Below are 14,386 nucleotides of genomic sequence, written 5' to 3' on the forward strand. Positions count from 1 at the left end.
AGTGAGTCAGTGAGGGCTTTGCCTTTTATTAGTATAGATTACCTCACTGTAAATTTGCGATACAGTTATAATATTGCACAACCTGAGCCACTTTATAAAGCACGTATTTACATATGATGACTATATCATTTTTAAGATGAAATGCAGCAAAATATGTTTATTATATTATACAGATAAAACTTTAACTTCATTTAAATAATTGTTAATAATTAAACATGTGAGGACACGGTGTCGCAGTGCTAGCTAGTTCACGGATTGTTCCTGCCTTGCGCTGTATTCTTGCTGGTGCTGACGCGACACTGGAAGGATAGATGGATGGCATAATTAAACATGTACTATGAATATATTTCAATGTTCCTTAAAAGTTTTGAAGAATCTGCATTCTCAGCTTACAGATGGCTTAACATCTATTACAGAGCTGATTACGTGGCGATTGGGTATTTGGAGAAAGAAAAGTAAGGACAGGAATTGGGAGTTAGTACTTTTGAAAGAGACAATACGCACAGTGCAGCAAGCATCTTGCGGGAGGCATGAAAAATCTCTGAACGAGGCGCCAGCTCGTCACTATCACAGCGCCACCGTGTTCCCATGTTTAATAACATGCTTTAATTCCTATCATTATGAAAATGATATCAAGTATACATCTCAGTATTTAAATTATTCAGAGAGCTGTTATATCATGAATGTAATGGATTCTGTGTCCTGTCCGAGGAAGAGAAAGCCCGTTTAAGAAGCACATAGTGATTCACACACATAGAGCACATAGAAGAACACATACAAAACAAAGCATTTAATGTGCTACTTTAGTTACGATGGTATTTGAGAAACTAATAAATTAAACGATTTTAAGATGAAGTTTATGATGTTCTACTTTAATGACAAAATAAACTACGTGATTAAAGTGGAAATATCAAGATTAAAGTTAACATTTCAAGTTTTTTCCCACTGTGCCCCTATTTTTTTTTTTTTTCATATGACTCTCAGACGGTGGGCTACGACTCGCCTTTTCACGGCGACTTTGATATCTGACAACTTCTTTTTATTTCGGGCTCTGTGCGACTTTGTGAACTTGAGCTTTCAAGTTTCTCTGACACGCTATGTCACTCGATCAGCTTCCGTTTGTTGTTTATACCACTGTTTAAACCAACAAATAGTATGTTTTTCCTTGCCTCCATTTGGTATTTGTTGAAATTCTTCTATTCCCCCCCTCCCGTGCTTTTGACATCGACTTTTCACAGAACGCTGAGCTGAAAGGCTATTTATATTGATTTGCATATTCAAAGAGGCGTAACTCTGGGAGGAGTCTGGGGAGTGGAAGCAGGCGCATGCATGTGTGTCTCTTTTCACGCTGTCCGAGATTTATGGAGTGGAAGAAAGTGGAAGTTGGCGTTCACACAGATTTATGGATATGGATTTTTTTGTGCTTGCACACATTTCCACTTTTGTCCATATGCCATGTTTTAGTGTGAATTCTATGCACAGAGTTATGCATGAGACCCCAGGACATTGACTTTGTTACTTTTAAGCCATTCCTGTCTACCTTTGGCTTTACTGTTGGGGTGGTTGTCTTGCTGGAAAACACATCTTCTCATAAGGTGAATTTCCCCATATTTTACTCCATTCATGTTACTCTCAAAAGTGCACCCGGGCCTGCTGCAGAACAGCATTCCCCCACAGCCTGATGCTACCCTCACAATGCTTCACAGTGGCAATGGTGTGTGTTTTTATAATTTTCACTGTTTGGTTTACCCCAAACATGGCATTTAGCTTGATGGCCAAAAGCTCAATTTTGGTCTCATCAGACTACAGAACATTCTCCCAGCTGACATCAGAGTCTCCCATGAGTCTACTACTGAGATGTTCGGGGAGGCAGCTTGATGGCTGAGGTCTCCAGGACTCTAAACAAATCCAAATCATATTATGTGATATCATCTACTGTTAAATTCTGTTCTGTACTTGTAATATTTTTATTTTTATACTGTATTGAGGATTTCTTTTGTTCTGTTCTGTGTATTGTATTGTATTGACCCCCTTCTTTTTGACACCCACTTCAGTCGACTGGTTACCTCTTCATGAATAATCCCTGCCTGGAGCATTACCCTATTGCTTCATAACCCTGACCTGGGTGCAGAAAACCGATGGATGGCATGATGAATATTTTTAACAAGATACATGTTGTCACAAAAGCAGACCACAGACATCGAAAAGATATGAGGCACCCACCTGTATATTGTGCCTTGGCTACAAATGGGTTGATTTGGTTGCGATGTTCACAGGTTTGAGTCCAAAACAGAACTGATTGTAAAATGAAAAGATGGTGACTTTAAAGCCCATGACAAGAAGTGATGTCATAGGGACCAGAAGTGACGCCTTGTAGACCGGAAGTGACGTCATCACCAGCACCGGAACTGATGTCTTCTTGACTGGAAGTGACATTATCACTGGAATCATTGGGGGAGTAATTGGGCGGAAGTGACGTCATCTATGGTGTCGGTATCAGAAGTGACATCATCGCTGGTGTCAGGACCTAACGAGATTTCCCATGGATGGTCTGTAGAAGATTGAGAAAGAGAGTTAGTGCAGCTCGTCACCCACTTGTCTGGCATGGTATTACTATACTTAAGGCTTTTCAGCTGTCTCCCAATCGCATGTGTTTGACAATGTAAACATTTTGTGATTTTGATATCTGAATAGTGTTACATAAAAGCTGATGGATACTCTACAACAAAGATTCTGTCTTCATATGAAGGTGTTTTTTCCACTTGTTATCCAGTGGATGATTTTTCAAACTGTCAGGAAGCACTGAGTCTTGGTGTTCTGCTCTTCACTCTCCCTCTCTAAAATAAGGTAAGCAAGCCATGATTAGGATAAAAGAATGCCCTGCTCTTGAGACATTTTCTCCAGTGGCTGCCTATGGAGGTTACGTTATTCTAAGGTTAACTACGCTGGCAGGATTTTTTTTCTGAGGCCTACTGGAAAGCTTTATTCTTGAGTAATTTTTGTGTGCCAATATATTTGAAACAGAAGGGCACTGACAGGTGAAATTGCACACGAATGTTGACAGAACTAGAAGATGGCAAATGGCACAGACAGAGCTAAGGATTAGGCTGGGATAAGTGGTGCACAGAGAGGTCATGCTCAAAATGACAAAGACATGGCCCTGAATCCCCCTGCTGAGTCTGAGACTCACTTTTCTTGCCTGTAAGGCTTTATTAAAAATATTTACTGCAACTCTGTGTGTATTTTACACTAAAATTGTGTTCGCAGAAAAAGCTGAAACATACCATAACATACTGTAACTTTATCAAACCAGCCTAATCTTCTCCAGGGCTGGCAGAGTCCAGCACGTATTCTGGAAAAATCAGAAGAAAGGCACAAAGCAAACCGGGCTTGGTGTCCAGTCCATCACAGGGTCCACTGACAAATACAGGTGGCTAATATGGAATCACCACTAACATGCATGTCTTTGGGATGTGGACAGTGAAAGGTCTTGTAAAATAATGATAATAACTTTGATAATAATAGCCTGGCCTATGACATTACCTCCTGCTTTTTGTCTCAGACCACTCTGAGCAGAGACTATTTAAGGCTTTGCAAACCATAAACAGTATTTTAAAGTCAATTCTAAATGACACAGGTATCCAGTGTAGTGACATCAAAACTGCAGAGATGTGCTCGGATCAGAGTAGAAATGTTGGCAAATAATACCAATACAACCTTCTGCCTCTTACCTTCAAAGAGTTCATATATGAGGAGAACGCTCCACGTGGAGTGTGTTCATCAGTGGAGTAGATCCATTACTTTACCTGATTTGTATTAATGGCTTCAGAGATTTGTAGATGATACTAAAACTGAAGGAATGGCAGGCACTGCAGAGACTATTAAAACAATTCAAGAAGACCTGGACAAGCTTTAGAAGTAGGCGAACACTGTGCCATGCATTTTAAGGTAGAAAAGTGCAACATGCTATATGTGGACAAAAGAAGCAACAATTATAAATGCAAGATGCCCTAAAAGTGTAGCTACGTTTACCCAAAATTACCAAAGTTCTGCAGCTTTAGTTTGCTGCATGGCATTCTGGCAAAAGTATGACACTTTGAAATGGTCCACAGACAAAATATCTTCGTTTTTAAAAGCTTTAGTAAAGATTCAGTGTCAAACAGTTCACACAAAAATATAGAAGGGGTATTGGAAAATAAAGGAAAGTCCTTGTTTAAAGAAAATTTAGTTCATGGCTTTCATCTTGTTTGTTTCTTTAAATTTGCTCATTCAGTCACACCGTTTCTAAATGGTCAGAAAACTGTATGCCTATCCCACTTACATACTGCAAATGGGTCTTTCAGTCCCTGTTAGCAATGTGCCTATTCCAAACTGCCTTAATTCACATACTGTATCTATACATATTAATAAAAGGCAAAGCCCTCACTGACTCACTGACTGACTGACTGACTGACTCATCACTAATTCTCGAACTTCCCGTGTAGGTGGAAGGCTGAAATGTGGCAGGCTCATTCCTTACAGCTTACTTACAAAAGTTAGGCAGGTTTCATTTTGAAATTCTACGCATAATGGTCATAACTGGAACATGTTTTTTGTCCATATACTGTAATGGAGGAGGCGGAGTCACGTATCGCGTCATCACGCCTCCTACGTAATCACGTGAACTAAAAACAAGGAAGAGATTTACAGCACGAGTCAAACGCAGGAACGAAGGTAAATGACGTTAATTTTTGACTGTTTTTTAATACTGTGTAAGCATACATATTAACACATGTCCAATTAAACGTTTGCATTTACGGGGTGATTTCTCAGGCTTAAAAGCTCACCTTTTATCAAACGCGGGAACAAAGGTAACTGACGTTGTTCACTGTCTTTTAATACTGTGTAACCATACATATTAACACATGTGCAATTAAACGTGTGCATTTACGGGGTGATTTCTCAGGCTTAAAAGATCGCCTTTTACTAAAAAGGTAAATGCTAAACTATTTTCAATCATTCTATGATCTGCTTCTCACAACTGAAGGCACCGTGGCTGATGTTACGTCACTTGCTGTCCAACCATAAGCGTTACCTGGTAGGTAACCGGCCACTCACTTTACTCCCTTACGGGAACCGAACCTCTGAGGTTTTCTTTTGTTCTTAATTAAAATTTAAAAGCAATACTTCACCGCTGCTAAGCCCCTCTAGCGCTGACGTCCAAGGTTCGATTACCGTAAGCAAGTGCAGTGAGTGTGTAATTACATTCACGGCATTCGTAGTCTGATTCACAATCTGATTGTATGGGTGGTTACCTACCAGGTAACGCTTATAGTTGGCCACCAAGTCAGGTCGAAGTGATCACTCGAGTAAAGGCAGCTTCACAAAAAAACAGATCCTTAACAAACTGTTATTAGTATATTTTCCCTCAATTTAAAAAGGTTTTATTTTCTTCTTAATAAAAATTTAAAAGCGGTACTTCGCCGGTGCGAAGTGCGTGGATTTGACCGACTGACACATACAGACATATTCATGAGTGCAGGTACTTCGGAAAGAAAGCACCGTGTAAACCTAAAGTTTAAATTAAGTTCATAGACCTACAAAAGGTTGCCATTCATTTGAGGCAAGATTGCTTTTCTTCTGTACAACTATACGTTGCATTCTCAAGAGTGTGCTTGCACGGCTTCGGATATAGATATATATATATATATATATATATATATATATATATATATATATATATATAAATATGTAAGCTTGTAAGTACTGCCTTACTTCTCTTTAAGAAAGGAAGATGTAATGATACTTGATTTAAACGATTCCATGTCTTCCTGGGTTTGCTTAGCTTATTGTCAATATCTTTACACGTTTTTTTAAGACTTATTGACTGAGACGGGCTTTCACGAAAAAAGTTAGGGCTTTGCTACAGGATACACCCTCCACAAGTTAAACAAGTAAAAATAAAATATATATTTCTGTTTTATTTAAACCTTTTAAGTTCGTATGCATAGCCCCATTTGGCTGTTTAATTTTGTTTTTCTTTCTTCAGTAATATTTAATCTCCTTAAAGAAAAAGAACATATCCATTTTACTTTTTTTGTATCTCTTTAGTAATATTTTAGTGTAAAAGGATAACCAGTATTTAAACCTTTTATGTTACTTTATACATTTATTTTACACAATGTTGAAAAATTAATAAGAAAGCTACATATTTTGGCAGCTGATGCTTTAATTTTCAATGAAATGAAAAAAGCTCTCCAAGAGAAAACCTCAATGAAGAAGAAACAGTTTGCACTATCTAAAAAGGAGAAACCCTCATTTATAAAAGTTTGCTGCAGATGACTTAACTGAAAATAAATGAATAGTTCCTATGTGTATAATACATATTTATCTATTTTACTTATGCCTTTATTCCAGCAACTTACAACATCTGAGGTACAATTTGTTACATTACTTTTGTTTTTTGCAGCACAGGCAGGTGAAGTGACTTCCTCAGGGTCACACAGTGGTGTCAGTACCAGGATTTGAACAGACAAGCTCCGGGTTTGCTGAAATATTACTGAAGAAAGAAAAAAAACGAAAACGGGCAAATAGGGCTATGCATACAGATGTCCATCCATCCATTATCCAACCTGCCATATCCTAAATACAGGAGCCAATAAGTAGATATGTATATATAAAGTATATATATATATATATATATATATATATATATGTGAATGTATGTATGTATATATGTATGTCTATATTTATATCTATATATGTAGATATGTAAATTTGTATATGTATATATATATATATGTTTATGTGGATGTGTATATGTGTATATACGTATGTATATGTAGATATATGTATATGTAGATATGTATATATATGTATACATGTTTATGTATATATATAGTTACATAACCTCTTTAACATACTACTTCTCCGCTGCGAAGCACGGGTATTTTGCTATATATATATATATATATATATATATATATATATATATATATGACAGCAACACTCATAACAATGACAACACAATTACATATATATATATATGTACATATGTATATATATCCATCCATCCATTTTCCAACCCGCTGAATCCGAACACAGGGTCACGGGGGTCTGCTGGAGCCAATCCCAGCCAACACAGGGCACAAGGCAGGAAACAATCCTGGGCAGGGTGCCAACCCACCACAGGACACACACAAACACACCCACACACCAAGCACACACTAGGGCCAATTTAGAATTGCCAATCCACCTACCTTGCATGTCTTTGGACTGTGGGAGGAAACCGGAGCGCCCGGAGGAAACCCACGCAGATATGGGGAGAACATGCAAACTCCACGCAGGGAGGACCCGGGAAGCGAACCCAGGTCCCCAGGTCTCCCAACTGCGAGGCAGCAGCACTACCCACTGCGCCACCGTGCCGCCCTATGTGTATATATATATATATATATGTATATATATATATATGTACATATGTATATATATATGTATATATATATATATGTGTGTGTGTATGTATATGTGTGTGTTTATGTATGTGTGTATATATATGTTGATATGTGTATATATATATATATATATATATATGTATGTATATATATGTGGATGTGTATATGTATATATATGTAGATATGTGTATATGTAGATATGTATATATAAGTATATGTATATATATATGTTTATGTGTGTGTGTGTGTGTATATTATATATATAAAAGACAGCAACACTCATAACAATGACAACACAATTACATTGACAATCATGTTACGTTATTTTTAAAATGTTTCCTTTTTTTTTTTTCATTACCTCTTTAACACACTACTTCTCCGCTGCGAAGCGCGGGTATTTTGCTATATATAGATATACATATAGAGATGTAGATATATATAGATATAGATATACATATATATATGTATGTATGTCTATATATATATATGTAAGCTTATAAGTACTGCCTTACTTCTCTTTAAGAAAGGAAGATGTAATGATACTTGATTTAAACGATTCCATGTCTTCCTGGGTTTGCGTAGCTTATTGTCAATATCTTTACACCTGTTTTTAACACTTATTTACTGAAACGGGCTTTCACGAAAAAAGTTAGGGCTTTGCTACAGGATACACCCTCCACAAGTTAAGCAAGAAAAAATAAAAGTGTATATTTCTGTTTTATTTAAACCTTTTAAGTTTGTATGCATAGCCCCATTTGGCTGTTTTAGTTTTTTTTTTCTTTCTTCAGTAATATTTAATCTCCTTAAAGAAAAAGAACATATGCATTTTACTTTTTTTTGTATCTCTTTAGTAATATTTTAGTGTAAAAGGATAACCAGTATTTAAACCTTTTATGTTACTTTATACATTTATTTTACACAATGTTGAAAAATTAATAAGAAAGCTACATATTTTGGCAGCTGATGCTTTAATTTTCAATGAAATGAAAAAAGCTCTCCAAGAGAAAACGTCAATGAAGAAGAAACAGTTTGCACTATCTAAAAAGGAGAAACCCTCATTTATAAAGGTTTGCTGCAGATGACTTAACTGAAAATAAATTAATAGTTCCTATGTGTATAATACATATTTATCTATTTTACTTATGCCTTTATTCCAGCAACTTGCAACATCTGAGGTACAATTTGTTACATTACTTTTGTTTTTTGCAGCACAGGCAGGTGATGTGACTTCCTCAGGGTCACACAGTGGTGTCAGTACCAGGATTTGAACTGACAAGCTCCGGGTTTGCTGAAATATTACTGAAGAAAGAAAAAAACGAAAACGGGCAAATACGGCTATGCATACAGATGTCCATCCATCCATTATCCAACCCGCTATATCCTAAATACAGGAGCCAATCCCTGCCAACACAGGGCACAAGGCAGGAAACAAACCCCGGGCAATGTGCCAGCCCACCGCAGGGCGCACACACCCACACACACCAGGGACAATTTAGAATCGCCAATGCACCTAACCTGCATGTCTTTGGACTGTGGGAGGAAACCGGAGTACCCGGAGGAAACCCAGACAAACACGGGGAGAACATTCAAACTCCACGCAGGGAAGCGAACCCGGGTCTCCTAACTGGCACCTTTCACTGCGCCACCATGCCGCCCGCATACAAACTTAAAAGGTTTAAATAAAACAGAAATATATACCTTTATTTTTACTTCCTTAACTTGTGGAGGGTGTATCCTGTAGCAAAGCCCTAAGTTTTTTCATGAAAGCCCCTTTCAGTCAATAAGCCTTAAAAACAGGTGTAAAGCTAAACTTGCAGCACCACTATTCAATTACACTTGCCTAACGCCTCTCCTAAGGGGACATACTGTGGGATCTAGGCATCAGTCAAAGCACCAATCACAGGCCCGATTAGAAAGCGGGAAGCTGTGATTTGTCGTCTCCCTCCCATGTAACAATCACAGCCCGTGTTATTACGCACTATATATGTATGTATGTATATATGTATATATGAAGAGGATGGATGGATGGATGGATGGATGGATGTATATGTGTGTGTTTATGTATATGTGTATATGTATGTGTATATATATATATGTTGATATATGTATATATATATATGTATATATATATGTATATGTAGATATGTGTATATATGTATATGTATATATATGTTTACATAACCTCTTTAACACACTACTTCTCCGCTGCGAAGCGCGGGTATTTTGCTATATATATATATATATATATAGATATATAGATATAAATATATATATATATATATATATAATATAGGTAGATATAGATAGATATATGTGAATGTATGTAAATATGTATATATGTGTATATATATGTAGATATGTAAATATCTATATGTATATATATGTGTCTGTATGTGTATATATATATGTGTGTGTATATATATATATATATATATATATATATATGTATGTATATATATGTGTGTGTATGTATGTGGATGTGTATATGTAGATATGTATATATGTAGATATGTATATATAAGTATATATGTTTATGTATATATATGTTTACATAACCTCTTTAACACACTACTTCTCCGCTGCGAAGCACGGGTATTTTGCTAGTTACAAATATAGCCAAGAAGGTTCTACTTCAAGTTAACTACAGGGGGTAAAGACTATACCATAATCTATAGCTGTGAAGAAAATTCTATTCAAATTAATAAACACTAATATGAGTTTAACTTAAAGTATTAACTTTCTAAGATTGGCTCTTACAGAAAGGATTTAAGGGATTATGTTGACACAATATTTTCATAATCTAACGTTTAGAAGAAATGAAAATGGCAAATAAAATATTAGGTTATCTCTCTATTATAAAAAAAAAATCCTGGGAGGGAAAGACCCGTGAGACGAGACGTGATCTTCACATGAAGATCACGGAAGACACTTAAAAGACCCGCGAGACGAAAGAGACTGGCCATGGAGCATCTTGCGGGGACCTTAAACATGAGACTTTGTGCCAAGAGATTGACTCAGGACCATCTCGCAGGAATGTAGAACATGAGATTCTTGCAAGACACGCTCTACTTATAACCAATATCAAATAAGAGCACAGGCAGCAAAACACTCAGTCGTGTCAAGGCTTTGAGCACACACAGATCCAGGGCTCTCAGCGCATATAAAGCATTTAAGGATAATACGTTATAGATGAAACATTGATGACAAAGCGAAGAAGAAAGCAGCGTGGAGAAAAGAGACCCAAAAGCGTTGGAGAGAAAAAAATGCAAAAAAGAAAAAGAATAATCGAGGTGCAAATTCAGAAAATAGAATAAGTGGAATTGGGAAAAAAAGCACATCCAATTGGGCTCAGAATTAAAAGACAAAGAGTAAAAGACAAAGTAGAACTTCATAAAGACATTCAAAAACGTTGGCGCTATACACATACAGAGCAGGTTAGAGATTATGAAAGCAGTGGAATTCGAAAGGCTTAAAAAAACGATGGTGTGATACAAATGCTTATCATATTCCCAGCTCTTAAAACAACGACAAGCAAAACATGTAGCAGCAGCAGAAACCCAGCGGATGATCCGACCGCTTCTCCTTGCGTGCATTCAGTCACCCTAACCCCCCCCGCCCCCACCCCTCACAACGCGAGCAGCAGAGATGCAAAGTGACAAAATGACAGCTGCTGTACAGGCTTTTAAATGATCGATGGGCAGCACAACAGCAGCAGAAAGACAGCAGATGATCCGAATGCTTCTCCTTAGCTTGCATTCAGCCGCACCCCCCCAAAAAACAACACGAGCAACGTTATACGTCCTGCGAGAAAAAGATTTAACCACTCCCGGGGCTGGAAATAAAAGACAAGTATTGTTTTTACAATGTCACACAAGACAAGGCAGTGAGACATCATTTAAAACAAGTCCACGGACATCTAACCTAGCAGTTGTTGGATTGCTGCTGGCAGACACGCTTCATGTGCTCCCAGCTCTTAAAACAACAACAGGCAACAAGCAAAAGACGCAGCTCACTAGCAGCAGAAAGCCAGCAGATGATCTTTAGCGTGCGTTCAGTCGCTCACCCTTCACAATGTGAGTAGCATTATACGTCCTGCGAGAAAGAGATGTAACCACGCCCATGGCCAGAAATAAAGGACAAATATTGTTTTTACAAAAGTTTTAAAGTAAAAGTGAAAAATAATGCATATGTAACAATTCCCATGAAACTAACAATCTCTTTAAATTGTATATCCGGTAAACTAAACCTGGGGGTGGGCGGGCGAAGCGAGCAGGGGACGGAGGCCCCTAGTACTGTAAAACACAGTAAAATAGAAGTCAAGAGACATTATGCTTAGACTATATAATACACTAGCAAGACCACAACTGGAGTACTGTGTGTCACCATGCTACAAGAAAGACATGGCAGCTGTTCAAGCTGTGCAGAGGAGAGCATCCAGGTGCATCGCAGCACAAAGGATATGTCCTACTCTGACAGGCACAGAGAATTAAACCTGTTCAGTCTAGGAGTCTAGTCTAGGACCTAATCCGCATCTTTGAAGGCATCGGTAAAGTAGATCCAGCAGAATTTTTTCAATTTTAACATAAACCACGTCCTTGGGGATACCAGTGGAAACTAAGGGGAAGTGCATTTGCTGAAGTCGTGGGAACCTGAAACAGACTACCGAAACATGTGGTTAAGGCAGAAACCTTCACAACCTTTAAGAAGTAGAGATTTTGAGATTGTGTAGCTATTAACAAATGAGTTTGATGGGACTAAAGGGTTTCCTGTTGTTTACCAAATTTCTTTTGTTCTTATGTAACCTGAATAATAGGCTAGCAGGGGACTCTCTGTCTTAGTATCTTCATTGGTTTCTGGTCCGACTTGGTCCAGCATGGCACTTGGATGGAACGGTAGAAGCAGACGGCATGGCAATCTGCGTAGTGTATGCAGGTGAGAGAGAGACAACACATGCCTGTGCAGAACTCAGTTTTATCAATTTCTAGCAGTCTTTGACATTCTTCTTATACCAGTGAGTGTGTAGTTCCCAATGACTCAGTTCAGGCAGATTTAGACTCAACCCTTAAAAACCATCTACTGGTCAGCACCATGTCATTTCATCTCAGCTACCTCTATTCTTTCAGGTTTGCTATGAGTCAGTTCTTATTTTGGAATACAGGTAGTCCCCAAGTTACGGACATCCAACATACGACTTACGAATGGGGCCACAGTTGCTCCTTCATCTGTTTGGGGGATGGCATGCAGGCTCCTCAGTAACTGGTGCTCCGTCATCTTTGGCCTGAGGACGCTGCAAGCGGTGGCTGGAGGGGGCGATTCTTCTGCTCGCGTAGTGTAGTGTCCCTCGAGTGGCTCCAGTTGATGAATGGGGCGGTGGGATCTGCACCCCATTCATTCTCAGTGGGCAGCTGGGTGCGCAGCAAGCGGTGACCCAGGGTCCATAGTCGTGTGCAGGACGGAGGCTTGATGAGGCAGTTTGCTGCCCGCCCACCATGCCACCGCAGCTACTGCTCCTGACGGTGGGCGGCTGGTGACACTGCAAGTGGTGACCCGGTTGTGGCTGAACGGAGGCCATTGAGGGTGAATGGGGCGGCGGGGGGCAGCATTGTATAGTGTGCCTCGGGTGGCTGCCTGTTGAATGGGGGCAGTGGTGGGCGATTCACTACCCACCTTTGGCCGCACCCTGTTCATTCTCAGTGGGCAGAAGCTGCAGGCAGCATACTGAATGGAAGTGGAGGTGACTGTGTGGTGGGTGAATGGTGAATCGCCCCTCGCTGCCCCTATTCATTCTCAATAGCAAGCTTCCTTGTACTGTTATGTACATAGCAGGACGTTGTCTGTCGCTCAGTACGCCAGACGTGTTAACGACTGGTGCCTTCCTGCTGTGATAGCGTGTACAGTGCTATCCAGAAAGAGCTCATCTTAACCTTTTGTCTTCACCCTTCAACAATGTCTCTGGAACACAAATCTGATGCAAGTGCTGGTTATACAGCAAAGAAGAGAAAAATCATCACCATGGAAAATAAAGTAGAAATAATAAAAAGTTCAGAGAGAGGTGAAACTCCATCATTCATTGGCAGAGCACTTGGTTACAGTCAGTCAACAATAGCATTTATTAAAATAATGTACCTGTTCCAACTTACATACAAATTCAACTTAAGAACAAACCTACAGTCCCTATCTCGCACGTAACCCGAGGACTGCCTGCATCGGCTAAGACCTACCTACATGTAGAAGTTTTATCTGATGAATGGGCCGGCTTAAAATATATTAAAATCCAAATAAAAGTCTAAAGTCAATTTAACAAATAAAGACTCTCTTTCTTCTTCTTTTGGCTGCTGACATCCACAGCATGACATCTTCTTCCATATCTTTCTGACCTCTGCATCTTGCTCTGTTACACCCATCACCTTCATGTCCTCCCTCATCACATCCATAAACCTTCTCATAGGTCCTCCTCTTTTCCTTTTACCCGGCAGCTCTATCCTTAGCATCCTTATCCTAATATACCCAGCATCCCTCCTGTCCCCAAATAAAGACAATCCTACAACATATTCATCACTAGATGTGCTAGCTATTACCAGTTTTTTGCTGTCCACTACAAACAGCAATATAGAATGGTATGGCATCCCTTCTGGGTTGAGTTCCTGCCTTAAGACAGACAGCATTCACAGTTCAATGCAGGATATTCAATAGCGAGACTGTGTGGATCGGCAATATGGCCGAGTTGTTAAATAAAGTCACCTGAGGCAAAGCACATTTTACTACCCCAAATTAAATATCCTTACCATGCATGAGTCAACACACTTAATCCACACATAATAAGTGTTGCTATAAAGTGCTACAGCACTCCCATGACACAGTACATCTTTAGAACAATTGGCAAAATAATAAATGATTTTGCTTTATGGAAAAAAAAATTAACTTAAAATCGTTAAATCATGTACAACAGATGTTAA

The sequence above is a fragment of the Erpetoichthys calabaricus genome, chromosome 2 (assembly GCF_900747795.2).
Source record: "Erpetoichthys calabaricus chromosome 2, fErpCal1.3, whole genome shotgun sequence".
Lineage (NCBI taxonomy): Eukaryota > Metazoa > Chordata > Cladistia > Polypteriformes > Polypteridae > Erpetoichthys > Erpetoichthys calabaricus.